General features: G+C 43.2%; 1 protein-coding gene across 1 annotated transcript in view; it reads right to left on the bottom strand.

Annotated features, from left to right (window-relative positions):
- CEP63 (centrosomal protein 63) overlaps positions 1-13,182 on the bottom strand; it is a 128,304-nt gene that overhangs the window by 274 nt on the left and 114,848 nt on the right. The window lies entirely within an intron of this gene.

Raw genomic sequence — 13,182 nt, 5'->3', positions numbered from 1 at the left:
TCCTGTCATTCTGGGGGGTTCATTCGTAATCTGGGGTTCCTCCTGGACCCTTCCTTTGTGGCCTTCCAAATGTTGTTGGACTCAAACGCCCATCAGCCACAGCCAGGATATCAAGGGTAATGGGAGCTGTAGTTCAACAATATCTGAAGTGCCAAAGCGTCCCTACCCCCAATGTTGCTATTTCTTAATAATAATAATAATAATAATAATAATAATAATAATAATAATAATAATAATAATTTTATTATTTGTACCCTGCCCATCTGACTGGGTTGCCCCAGCCACTCTGGGTGGCTTCTAGCACATATAGAAACATAATGAAACATTAAACATTAAAAACATCCCTTTACAGGGCTCCCTTTAGATGTCTTCTAAAGGTTGTATAGTTACTTATCTCCTTGACAGCTTTGTTCTTTTTATTTTCCAAGCAAAACAAGTACATGCATGCATGCATTCAGCAGTGGAGCACGTTTTCATGGCACCCAGGGTATCTGGGGTACACACACTGGAGCGTGGGGCACAGTGGGCAAATGGAGACCGCCATGCGCCAGCCCAGCTTTTGCCGACGCAGATACCGCTGGAGAGACACCAGTCCCAGTGTGAGCAGTGCACACACATACACACACACAAAATGCTCCTGGAGCAATTGTCCCGGCACCCCACCCCCATGCTACACCCCTCCATGCATACACTGCCAGTCAGACCAAGGTTACTGAGATTGTTCAGAACTTGAACATTACAAAGGGAGGGAAATCTCAGTTCCACTTGCAACTGCCCCTGCTCCCTCTAAACTTTCCAGCTTGAGCTGAGCTTGGCTCCCACCTAGTCTTCCTGCACCTCTGCATATATGTAGGTCTTTCCAAAGAAGATCCTTGTGCCATGCATGACATCGACACAGGATATAAAAGCCGTGTCACAGTGGCTGAATATTCACAATGATGTCACAAAGTCCTGCCACTTGGCAACCAGATTCAGAGATGAACAGGACAACTCGGGGAGACTAGCCATTGTCTAATCTAGCTGACCCTCAGTGCTTCTGCCCAGGGTATATCATAGTAACTCTAGTGATTGAGTTAAAGTGCTGAAAAACGTTTGTCTGGTTGCCCAGTTCAAGTCATGTCTTTTTAGACACACAGGTCTGATTGAGCCAGTTCAGTGGAACCTGGTCTCTTTGCAAAAGTAGTTCACTGTTTTATATTCACTTGTCGTTTCTATATATCTTAAAGAGATTTAAACATGAAACAAGAGGAGAACCCTCAGATTTCTTTACCTGAAGCAACTGTCATACATGTTAGGTCTCCCTTCCCCCATACAGAGGGCTTCCTAGCAAGCCATTACTGTTGTCTACAACTGCCAGAACATTTGACATCAGTTTATTTTGCCCTTGTGTGCCCAGAAGGGGAAGCGATTCCAAGCAACACATTCCAGGCCAAACCATGTGGCCACAGAGCAAAGACCATCTGTTTGGCATCAAAAGATTTCATTTGTCTTGCAGAAGGGCACTAACAGTTTTGTGCCCATTTAACAAAGAGGCAGGCACAGGATCAAAGTGGCTGGCCCAATGCGGAACCCAGAGTTGCATCTGAATCCCACACTTCTTTCCCTTGTCATACATGTGGCTCAAAATCTGAAGCCATCTTGCCTCCCATGGATCCCGTCTGAGTACCATCAGAAGGCTTGTCCTCAGAAAGCTCTGCTGAACTCATTTCTGAACATTGTCCCAGGAAGAGCTGGGATATTTGCTTATGAAGACTGGCAGGCAGGAAGGACACCTGGTTGTTGTTGCTTTTTTCACATATATCTTTATTGTTTTAAAATAAATATATTTATAGAATGGAGAAGGGGGGAAACAAACTACAAATAAACAAATATACAAACAAACAATAAAAGGAACAAACAAATAACAATATCAGAATCAGCAAAATTAATATAACATATATCCTTTATACACCCAACAATGCAAATAATTTTAAAACTTGTAAAGAAAAAGGTTTAAAATGACTTCCAATTAGTCTCACTGTACTTTATCTATTGATTACCTTATACCGCACAGTTACATATTTGGAAGCACACCTGGTTATTTCATTCTTTGATTGCACTTGTGCTACGGCGGCTGGGGAAAGAGAGAGAAATCCTTCCTCTGCGCCATCAGGAGAAATAATAATAATTTTGAAAATTCGTTAAATTACATGTTTGAACATCTCTGTCTTTATGTGATTTTGGAAAGTGCGAGTGAGCCAGCCCTGAAGATTAGCACACAGAGAGGAGGTGGGGGGAAAGGATACTAACAGGCCCACTATTTCTCTCAGAATTGCATTTGCAAAATGAGCTATTTGCTACCCAGTGCAATGCTGCAGCTGTCCTTGGATAAATTTGTTGCTGCATACTGATGTTACTTAAATCAGTACGACCATATGCTGAATATGGGTGGTCTAAGATCACATTACTGCCCCACAAGGATCTCTGCTTCAATCCTCTAAAACAGTGTTGCCCAAACTTGGATCTCCAGCTGGTTTTGGACTACAATTCCCATCATCCCTGACCACTGGTCCTGCTAGTTAGGGATGGTGGGAGCTGTAGTCCAAAAACAGCTGGAGACCCAAATTTGGGGAACCCTACTCTAAAGCGAAGCCCTTGTGGGACTTTATAGCAACCATAAGCTACACTGAGTCCACAGCCTCTGGCAGTGGAGAAACAGTCATGACTGGCATCCACTGGTGGCCTCATCCTCTGTGAATTGATCCAATTCAAAGTCACCAGAGTTGGTGGTCATCTTCTGGGAACAAATCCCATAGTTCAACTATATGCTGTGTGATGAAGTATTTCCCTTCATCTGTCAAATAATCTTTCCACCTTCAGTTTTATTGGAGGACTCCTGATTCAGATATTATGGGAGCAGGAAGTACAGTCATCACTTTCCCCAGAATGTGTAATTTTATACATGTCTCTCTTGGTATGGGTCTCTTCCACTCCTGAAAACGATACTCAGGTAGACATTTAAGACGTAACAACAGGATTTGCTGAGGATTTTAGGCAAGATTTAGGATGATCCAAAGTAGAGTTCAATATATTTAACAAAGGCAAGGCTTACATTGAAGAGAGCTTAAGTTGTCGATGTTTAGAAATAAAATAAATAACAGCATCTGTTCTATAACTTGCACTACGGTAGCTGTTACTGTTCTCTTCCATTGGGAATGGTTTGACTTTTTTAAATAATTGTAATGGTTTTCATAAATGTATGTTATATTGTTCTAGCCCACCATGGGACCATTCCTTTTAAAAAAAATGTTAAGAAAGATAAGAAACCTTAAAGATAAGTAAATGAATAATAAATGGTTGGAAGGAGCATGGAAAGGTTTAAATCAGAGGGAAAGCCTAACTTCTGAACAGCTGTGATGTGCAAGAAATGAAGATGGCAGCAGAGGAGATTCTGGGATGGTCATTAAAACATTTGAAGATGCATGTGTAATCATGAGAGAGATGTCCTTAACCCACTCAGGCAATTTGGACTTATCATAGCAATTTCCCTGCCTGGAGACCATGTGGGTTCCATGTGGCATTAGCTATTCATAGTAGCAGAACAATGGAGTTCAGATAAGGTAGCAAGACAGAGACATCCCTCCCTATAGGAGGTTATCTGCCCGCAACCAGCAAATGAACCCACAATCCTTAAGGCTTGATGGACCATCATCTGGTGAAGAAGAAAGGAATTCAGCAGACATTTCATCTGTAAGAACAGAGGGCTTTGATCAGGGAAAAGACCTTCACAAACAAACGGCAGTTGTAGCTGGCACAATTTGGCCTGCCAGGAACAGGTCAGGGAGAACAAAGAGATACTTTCAAGCGATACAGAACAGAAATCATGGCTCCCCTTTGGTCAAGGGAGATTCGAGATTAAAACACAGATTATCCTATTTCTTAATATAGCATATTTCCTTGCTTAATGCCACAACTTGTTTCAGCCTGACAGCTTATCTCTTGGCTGACATATGCTTCAAAGGAAAGGCTTTTAGGTACAGTCAAAAGATGGCTTCACCATAGCTAAACAGCGGCACAGGGATGGATAACTGCATAAGCATAAGATCCATTTAGTCACAGTGGGCATTTTATAATAAATCTGACATGCCTGATCCACAAGCTGTGTGTCATTTTGCAACAGACTGTAAGAGACATAGATTTCCTAATGTGGACCTATATTGCGTACAATCAAAAGACTCCCTTTAGGTACTGTACGTGCAAGCGTTTGTGTGCACGCACCATTTCTCCATTTCGTTCTGACAATTGCTCCCAGCATTCCATTGGAGCAGTGCTATTCTTCTAGAAAAAGAGGTGCCAGAACTCAACATGAATGCCTCCTTTGTTCCCACCTAAGAGGTTCAGGAACTCAGTTCCAGCAAGTTCCGGCTGGGGAAAAAAGCACTGCATTGGAAGGTGTTTTTGATGCTGCCTTGAGTTTCTGGGAAAACTCAGCAAGTACTAAGAGCATACACAGACAGAAGAAAAAGACAAGTAAACCTCCTTTTGTCCATGAAACTCCACTGGTGTCAAAGTGGAGCCATCTAGAAGTTGCAAAACAGGAATTGCACCAGGAGGTCAGAGCTGGAGCAGGAGAGAAGCTAGGAAGTTGAGGCTAAGGACCAGAGCCAGAGCTGAGGGGCAAATTGAAACACACCAGAACCAGGATTATTATTATTGTCCAAGCACAGCCTAAAGAAGAAGCCCTTCCTCACTCTCTGTGCCTCAAAGGGTCCAAAAGTCAGCCTGGGTAAGCAAGGCCAATCCAAAGCCTAAGAACACAGAGAGATGCTCTAAAATCAGTGGAGTGTTCCTGGCTTTGGTTCTATTGACTACTAATGGTTGTCCTTTGGGGTTTGGTCTCTTTGCTGCTACAGTTGATTCTGGAGTGCTGTAGCCAAGTCGTCCTGATTCAAGGCTAAGTCCCCAAGATTCAGTCTTGGCAATGTTAATAAAAATGTACCAGGGGCAAAAGAGTTTTCAGCTGGAAACTGTGGGCTCCATGCATGTTTTCCTCATCAAGAAGAGGAAGAGAGGATGGTGGAATGTCATGTTTGTCCTGTCAGGGTTTTATCATATTGGAGGGTGCATATATGTGATGCCCCTATCCTTTTTAAAGGGCTGAGCTGCCTGTCAGAATCAAAGCCTTGTTCTGATTAAAGAGTTGCTGGGTTATCACAAATTTTCACTTAATAAATCTTTTTGAGAGACGCCAAACTTTATAGCAAAAGTCGACAGCAATTATTTTCACAGGTTTTCCTTTCTGCAGTAGAAGAAAATGGTTCTTTTGTGATTACAGGACTGCAGATATGGCCCATGAGTGACTCACCTATTTTGCGAGAAATATTGTTTGTTCTTACACATCACGATGATAGCCCCCTACCTGGCTGCAGTAAAGCAACTGAGATAATAAAAACAATCATTTGCACTATACAGTCCTTGTCATCTAAGGGCTACCAAGTGTGGCGGCAAGAAATAATAATATACTGTTCCCAGTCATACAATTTTCATAGAAGTTTGCAGGGACCTAAACATTGAAATATATACTGTACTGTATGTTTACAAATATTTAACCAGATATGGTTTGATATGGAGTGTAGACAAGCAAGCAAGGAAACGTCTGAGATCAACCTATCGAAATTACAGAAACACTGGAGCACCAGATATACTAAAGAAGCATTCTCTTGGTCGTGTTCTCTCTAAAGCCCTCCTTTAGCACATGAAAATTTATATTTTTAATAAATATTGACTGACTGATTGATTGATTGATTTTACATACCGCCCTATACGGCCTCGGCCCAGTATATCTGAAGGAGCGTCTCCACCCCCATTATTCTGCCCAGACACTGAGATCCAGCGCTGAGGGCCTTCTGACGGTTCCCTCACTGCGAGAAGCAAAGCTACAGGGAACCAGGCAGAGGGCCTTCTCAGTAGTGGTGCCCACCCTGTGGAATGCCCTCCCATCAGATGTCAAAGAGATAAACAACTACTGGTACCTGACATTTAGAAAACATCTGAAGGCAGCCCTGTTTAGTGAAGTTTTTAATGTGTGACATTTCAATGTATTTTAATCTTTGTTGGAAGCTGCCCTGGGGAAACCCAGCCGGATGGGCGGGGTATGTACAGTAATAATAATAATAATAATAATAATAATAATAATAATAATAAATAAATAAATAAATAAATAATAACTATACCCAGAGGTCTCAGGGCAGTTCACAGAAAAGATCACAATATATAAAATCAAAATAAGAACAATAACCCAATAACCCACACAGACACCCAAAAAAGAGCCGTGTTTTAAAGGATGTCAAACAGATCAAACAAAGGCCTGGTTAAAAAGGCACGTTTTTGCCTGGCGCCTAAGGTGTATAATGAAGGCATTTTAAATACTCTTCAAAAACTCCAGAATACTGATTTTATTGGGAATCAGCATATGTCTTATGCAGAGACAATCAGAGGCGCAAAGGTAGGGGGGAGTTCCAAAGTCCTTTCCCGCATTCCCCCTTTCAACCTCCGATGTCACTGTTTGTTTGTTTGTTTGTTTGTTTGGTTTTTATTATTATTATTAAAGATTTTCTTGGTTGAAAGGATAAGATCGGGGGGGTGGACTTTGCCAGTGGCAGAGAAAGCTGCTTTGTCACCCGGGACAGCACATGCGTGCTACATAAAGGGGGATTGCCCCCCACGACTTCAAAACGGAGCCTCCTGGTAGAAAGCCTCGCTCGGCGCGGCAGGTGGGTGCCACCCTGGAAATGGAGGGGGTGACAGTCGGTGCCCCCCAACTCCCGAGCCTCCAGCCTCTCAGTAAAAAGCCAGCCCGGTGCACCGCGCCAAACAGGCTTTTTACTGGGAGGCTGGAGGGGCTTGACTTGGAAGTCACTGTCACACACACCCCAGAGAGGAACCCGGAGTAGATCCCCCCCTTGCTATGCCCCTGGACTTTGCACCTCTGACAAGTGGGGGGGCTCAATCTCAGTTTCCCCTTTGTTTTCCTCTCACCACTGCTGCCACTGCTGCAGGATGTGAGAGAAAGAAGCCTGTTACAATGGAGACAACTTTCTGGCCTCCCTCACCATCAGGCATGTGGGAACCCCTGCGACGAATTTTGATGGGAGGAATTGCCATTCATATCAATCTTGTGCCATCATAATGATGCTATGTGATTGACAGGTAGGTGCCCCCCCCCAGTCACTTGTCAAATTGGGCCTACACAGCGTATCCTGGTAAGGATCTGACCCATGGAGCCAAAAAGTTTTCCCAACCCCAATGTAAGAATTTCACTCATTAGTGTGGAGCTCTTTCCTTGCCACACAAGGCTTGTATCACTTGCTTCCGTCATCTGCGGCTGTTTAGTTAGAATGCACCTTCTGCAATAGATCACGGCACACTAATCAGATTGTGTGAGGTGTTCTACGCAGGGCAGTGGTGGTTGGTTCTGCCCCCTAAGTGGCCTTTGTCCAATTCGGTGGGTCACTTCTCATCTTTTTGTAATCCGTCCCTTCATAAAAGGGAGCGCAATTTTGCAACTCAGAGTGGTTGTTTTCATCTAGAACATTCAGTTCCTGGAAAAAGTGCAGAAGTGAGAATGCCAAACTGTGCAATCAGTTATATGTCTACTCAGAGGTGAGTTCAAAGGGATTTACTTCCAGGTAAGTGAGCAGAGAATGGTAGCCTTAAAGACTAGGGAAATCACCAGGAGCTGAGTATGTTTTGCACAGGATTGCATCCCGAAAACGTTTCCATTTTTACTGTACATAAACCCTGACATATGCCAATGTTTACAGTTAAATAAGCAAACAAATCTGCTTTTCAAACATCTATGACATGAGTGAGACTTTTAAATCAGTCACCAGAGAAGGATTTCACACTTTCCCTAGGAAATTAAACAGCTGTTAAGACACTATGGCGAGCAATGCAAAGAAATAGAGGAAAACAATAGAATGGGGAAAACCAGAGATCTGTTCAAGAAAATTGGAGATATGAAAGGAACATTTCGTACAAAGATTACCATAATCAAGGACAAAAGTGGTAAGGACCTAACAGAAGCAGAAGACATCAAGAAGAGGTGGCAAGAATACACAGAGGAATTATAGCAGAAAGATATGGAGGTCTCGTACACCCCAGGTAGTGTGGTTGCTGACCTTGAGCCAGACATCTTGGAGAGTGAAGTCAAATGGGCCTTAGAAAGCACTGCTAATAACAAGGCCAGTGGAAGTGATGATATTCCAGCTGAACTATTTAAAATTTTAAAAGATGATGCTGTTAAGGTGCTACACCCAATATGCCAGCAAGTTTGGAAAACTCAGCAATGGCCAGAGGATTGGAGAAGATCAGTCTACATCCCAATTCCAAAGAAGGGCAGTGCCAAAGAATGCTCCAACTACCGCACAATTGCCCTCATTTCACACGCTAGCAAGGTTATGCTTAAAATTCTACAAGGCAGGCTTAGGCAGTATGTGGACCGAGAACTCCCAGAAGTGCAAGCTGGATTTCGAAAGGGCAGAGGAACCAGAGACCAAATAGCAAACATGCGCTGGATTATGGAGAAAGCTAGAGAGTTCCAGAAAAACGTCTACTTCTGCTTCATTGACTATGCAAAAGCCTTTGACTGTGTCGACCACAGCAAACTATGGCAAGTTCTTAAAGAAATGGGAGTGCCTGATCACCTCATCTGTCTCCTTAGAAATCTCTACGTGGGACAAGAAGCTACAGTTAGAACTGGATATGGAACAACTGATTGGTTCAAAATTGGGAAAGGAGTACGACAAGGTTGTATATTGTCTCCCTGCTTATTTAACTTATATGCAGAATTCATCATGCGAAAGGCTGGACTAGATGAATCCCAAGCAGGAATTAAGATTGCCGGAAGAAATATCAACAACCTCAGATATGCAGATGACACAACCTTGATGGCAGAAAGTGAGGAGGAATTAAAGAACCTTTTAATGAGGGTGAAAGAGGAGAGCGCAAAATATGGTCTGAAGCTCAACATCAAAAAAACCAAGATCATGGCCACTGGTCCCATCACCTCCTGGCAAATAGAAGGGGAAGAAATGGAGGCAGTGAGAGATTTTACTTTCTTGGGCTCCTTGATCACTGCAGATGGTGACAGCAGTCACGAAATTAAAAGACGCCTGCTTCTTGGGAGAAAAGCAATGACAAACCTAGACAGCATCTTAAAAAGCAGAGACATCACCTTGCCGACAAAGGTCCGTATAGTTAAAGCTATGGTTTTCCCAGTAGTGATGTATGGAAGTGAGAGCTGGACCATAAAGAAGGCTGATCGCCGAAGAATTGATGCTTTTGAATTATGGTGCTGGAGGAGACTCTTGAGAGTCCCATGGACTGCAAGAAGATCAAACCTATCCATTCTTAAGGAAATCAGCCCTGAGTGCTCCCTGGAAGGACAGATCGTGAAGCTGAGGCTCCAATACTTTGGCCACCTCATGAGAAGAGAAGAATCCTTGGAAAAGACCCTGATGTTGGGAAAGATTGAGGGCACTAGGAGAAGGGGACGACAGAGGACAAGATGGTTGGACAGTGTTCTCGAAGCTACGAACATGAGTTTGACCAAACTACGGGAGGCAGTGGAAGACAGGAGTGCCTGGCGTGCTATGGTCCATAGGGTCACGAAGAGTCGGACACGACTAAACGACTAAACAACAACAACAACAAGACACTATGGCAGAATTAGCAGTGTAATTTGGTAATAAAACTTAGAAGAGCTACTGAGCTACTATTTTGTGTTGCGTTTTTCATGTACAGATCAATTCTGCAACGTGGTAAAGCCAATGCAAATTGATCAGCTTAAATCCTAACAATAATAATAATAGCAACAATAATAATCCCTAGTGTGTAAATAGTGGTTTTTGAATGTTCAACATATTTCATCGGCTTTATCTCAATGATCATTAGACAGGTTGGTCAGTATTATCCTCATATTGCAGATAAGTAAAACTGTATTGTATACTGAATTAAAAACCTGATCCAATCCATGTTTACTTGAGTAAGTCCCGCTGAGTTCAGCAAGGTAATCTTTCAAAGACGTATGCATACACCATCCCTTTGCTGTGTCCCTTTGTCATTAGGAGGAGGTTTTCGAATGTTGTCAGGGGTCTAGTTGCTGCTGATTTTACTACTGGATTGTTTAGGAGGGCAGGTCTGGATGGTTGGGCACAGCATTATCTACTGGGCTGGCAGGAGGGCAGGAGTCTGGATTCGGAAGCAGGCTCGGACTTCCCAACCCATCTCCTGGGTGTCCAGGGTGTTGGGAGGAGCTTCTCCCAATGGTGCAGGCAAAGGTGTTTGCGGAAGGCATGCCTGCGGTGATGGTGGTGCAGCTGGGCGAGAACGATTTGTCAGAAGCTCCCGGCTTGAGTTTGTGGACCCCGCATGCAGGAGGACTTGGAAGAGTTGGAGCCAGCTCTTCCTGGACTCAACTTTTTTTGGTCGCAGCTGTTGCAGCGATGTGTGTGGCGAGGTAGTCAATGCCCAGCTGCCACCGAGAAGGTCAGGAGGCGCGTCCAGAGTGCAGGGGCCAAGAAGGCTCTGGCCTTGGGCAGGACGGTGATCCGTCACCCGGGCATTACCTTCCATGATACGTCCCTTTACAGGCTTGATGTGGTTGATCTGTCTGTGATTGGGAATGATTTGTGGCTGACCGCAGTGTCAGTGGGGTTAAGGCAGGCATGTCAAACCTGCGGCCCTCCAGATGTTTTGGCCTACAACTCCCATGATCCCTAGCTAGCAGGACCAGTGGTTGGGAAAGATGGGAATTGTAGTCCAAAACATCTGGAGGGCCGCAGGTTTGACATGCCTGGGTTAAGGGATTGGTTGCAGGAATGAGTGGTTGGCGGCGAGTGCGGGTGCTCGTGTGGTGGATAGGCACTGGTTCAGGTGATAGGGATGGGAGAACAATCTTGCCATCCATATGTGAAGGGTATTCCATTAAAGGAATTCAGGGACTCAACTTGGTTTGGTCAACCCCTGAGAGGGGGTTGTGCCCATGCCTGAGTCCAGAGGAGCATCTGGGGAATGAACAGAGTCTGTTCCCGGACTTTTCACCTACCTCTGGTGTGTACCCTTGGCTGACCTATGATAGAGCTCTGGGTCAGCACTACCTGCAAGGGTGCAGGGAGCTAGTCGAACCAGAGCCTATGCAACCACTCACTTTTCTGTAATCAATAAAGTCGTGGCCTAAATTCTGCCAAAAACCAAACTAAAATTTGAGTCAAATCTGTGTTTAGGGGGGAGGTCTCTAGGCCTGAACACGCAACAGCTGAATGGAATGGAATGTGACCTTGTGCCACCCAGATAAACACTACAAAGAACTGAACAACGAGAGAGAAAACTGAATTCTTTCAACACACCAGGTCTGGAATAAAAATGTAGATGATATAGATTATATACAAGATGAAACCAAGGGAGCTGTTTGTAAGGTGAAAAAGTGGACAGCTGGAAGAATGGCTTAATGGCAAGTGAAGGAAGCATAGCTGCCAAGTTCTCCCCTTTTTTTTAAGGGAAATTCCCTTATGCTGAATAGGCTTCCTCGTGAGAAAAGGGAAAACTTGGCAGCTATGGAAGGAAGTCAACTGGAGACTAAATAAGAAAGGAAGCAGCTATGGGGGACTATCTTGGACATGTGATAGCAATGGGAGCGGGAAACCGGATTTTAAGAAATTGTATTAAAGTAATTCAGTTCAATTTGTAATAATTTGGGGGGGGGGTATTTTAAGAACAAGTATAGATATGAAATTTTGTATAATTGCATATAATTTAGAATCTATTTTTAGAAATGATGGTGTATTGTAATAATAGATATATTTCTTTTCGTCTATTACTTTTTCCTTTTTCTTCCTTTACTTTTTGCAATTCCATCTTTTATGGAATGTTTTTGTGTTAAGATTTTGGTATTTTTTTCTTTTTGTTGTTGTATTAAGTTTTATAAGAAATAAGTAAAGTTTGTTATCTAAAAAAATGTGGAGGGAATGGCAGGGGGGCGTTGTGAGCAAGGGTGCAACTCCTAGTCATTAATAACAAGCAGGTATTTAGATTTCTCTTGAACTTGCTTTGCTATGGTGAATGTGATAGCTAAGATCAATATGTCGGCACCCAGTCCTGTAACTAAGCCCAGGCATATGTAACTGAAATAAATGAATATTCTTCCTCTGTCTCTTCCTGCTTCTATTTTCCTTCCTGTCCTCTATTACCAGTATCTCTTCTGTGTCAAATGTTAGAGACTGCAAGTTTCTTAGGTCCTCTTGTACATTGTGAAACGCCACTGATGATACTATATAAATACAAAAATAAGCCATATATAGAGGCAGTCCCACCAAATGTCTTGCGGTAGCATATCCAGAGTCAGCTATGTTACTGAGATATCTATTTCCTGACCACACATGCCCATCAGTCTCTCAGACACAAACAGTGAACAGAGAACTGAATAAAGCTATTCATTAAAACAAAAGACCACACATACTTGGTAACATCCCGACATGTAAGCCATACTTGGAAGATTCACCTTTCAGACTTCTTATTCAAAATTCCAGTCCTTGACATGTACAAATAAGTCGGCTGCTTTTAATTCATCTGCTAGAGAAACTGTTCACAGACAGTGCTAGTAGAAAAAGTGGCTGAGTAGGTGAGCTTCTGATGTCTAGGCTGTTCTTGCCTCCTCTGTTTCCTTGTAAATCAAATAAATAGCTTCTTTTAATTCAAATACAGTAGGAATTTATTTGAAGAAGCTGTAATTATTCATCCCTTTAAAAACGAGCCTTTTAGAGTATTAACAATGGAGCTCAGTCAGTTAAGATACCAAGGTTAGGCAATGGATAGTCTCTCTGGCTGTTCTGAAACTCTGGCTTTAGGTCTGGTTGCCAAGTGGCAGGACTTTGTGACATCACAGTGAACATTCAGCCACTGTGACCTGGCTTTTGTATACTGTGTCGATGCCATGCATGGACCAAGGCAGCAGGAGATGGAAAGTATTCCAAAGGTCTGAAAGGGAACTGAGTGGCTGCTCCTGTGATATCCAAGGAATTGTCTGGTGGTGTAGTGCTATTTATGATAATAAGCAAATCTAGATTAAGGGCCAAACTAGAGAGTGGGTGATCCATGATCAGGTATCCAACTGGTTATTTTTTTAAAAGGTAAAATGCAGCTTCA

The sequence above is a fragment of the Zootoca vivipara genome, chromosome 5 (genome assembly GCF_963506605.1).
Source record: "Zootoca vivipara chromosome 5, rZooViv1.1, whole genome shotgun sequence".
In the NCBI taxonomy this organism is placed as follows: Eukaryota; Metazoa; Chordata; class Lepidosauria; order Squamata; family Lacertidae; genus Zootoca; species Zootoca vivipara.
This window is presented reverse-complemented; position numbering and strand designations above follow the sequence as displayed.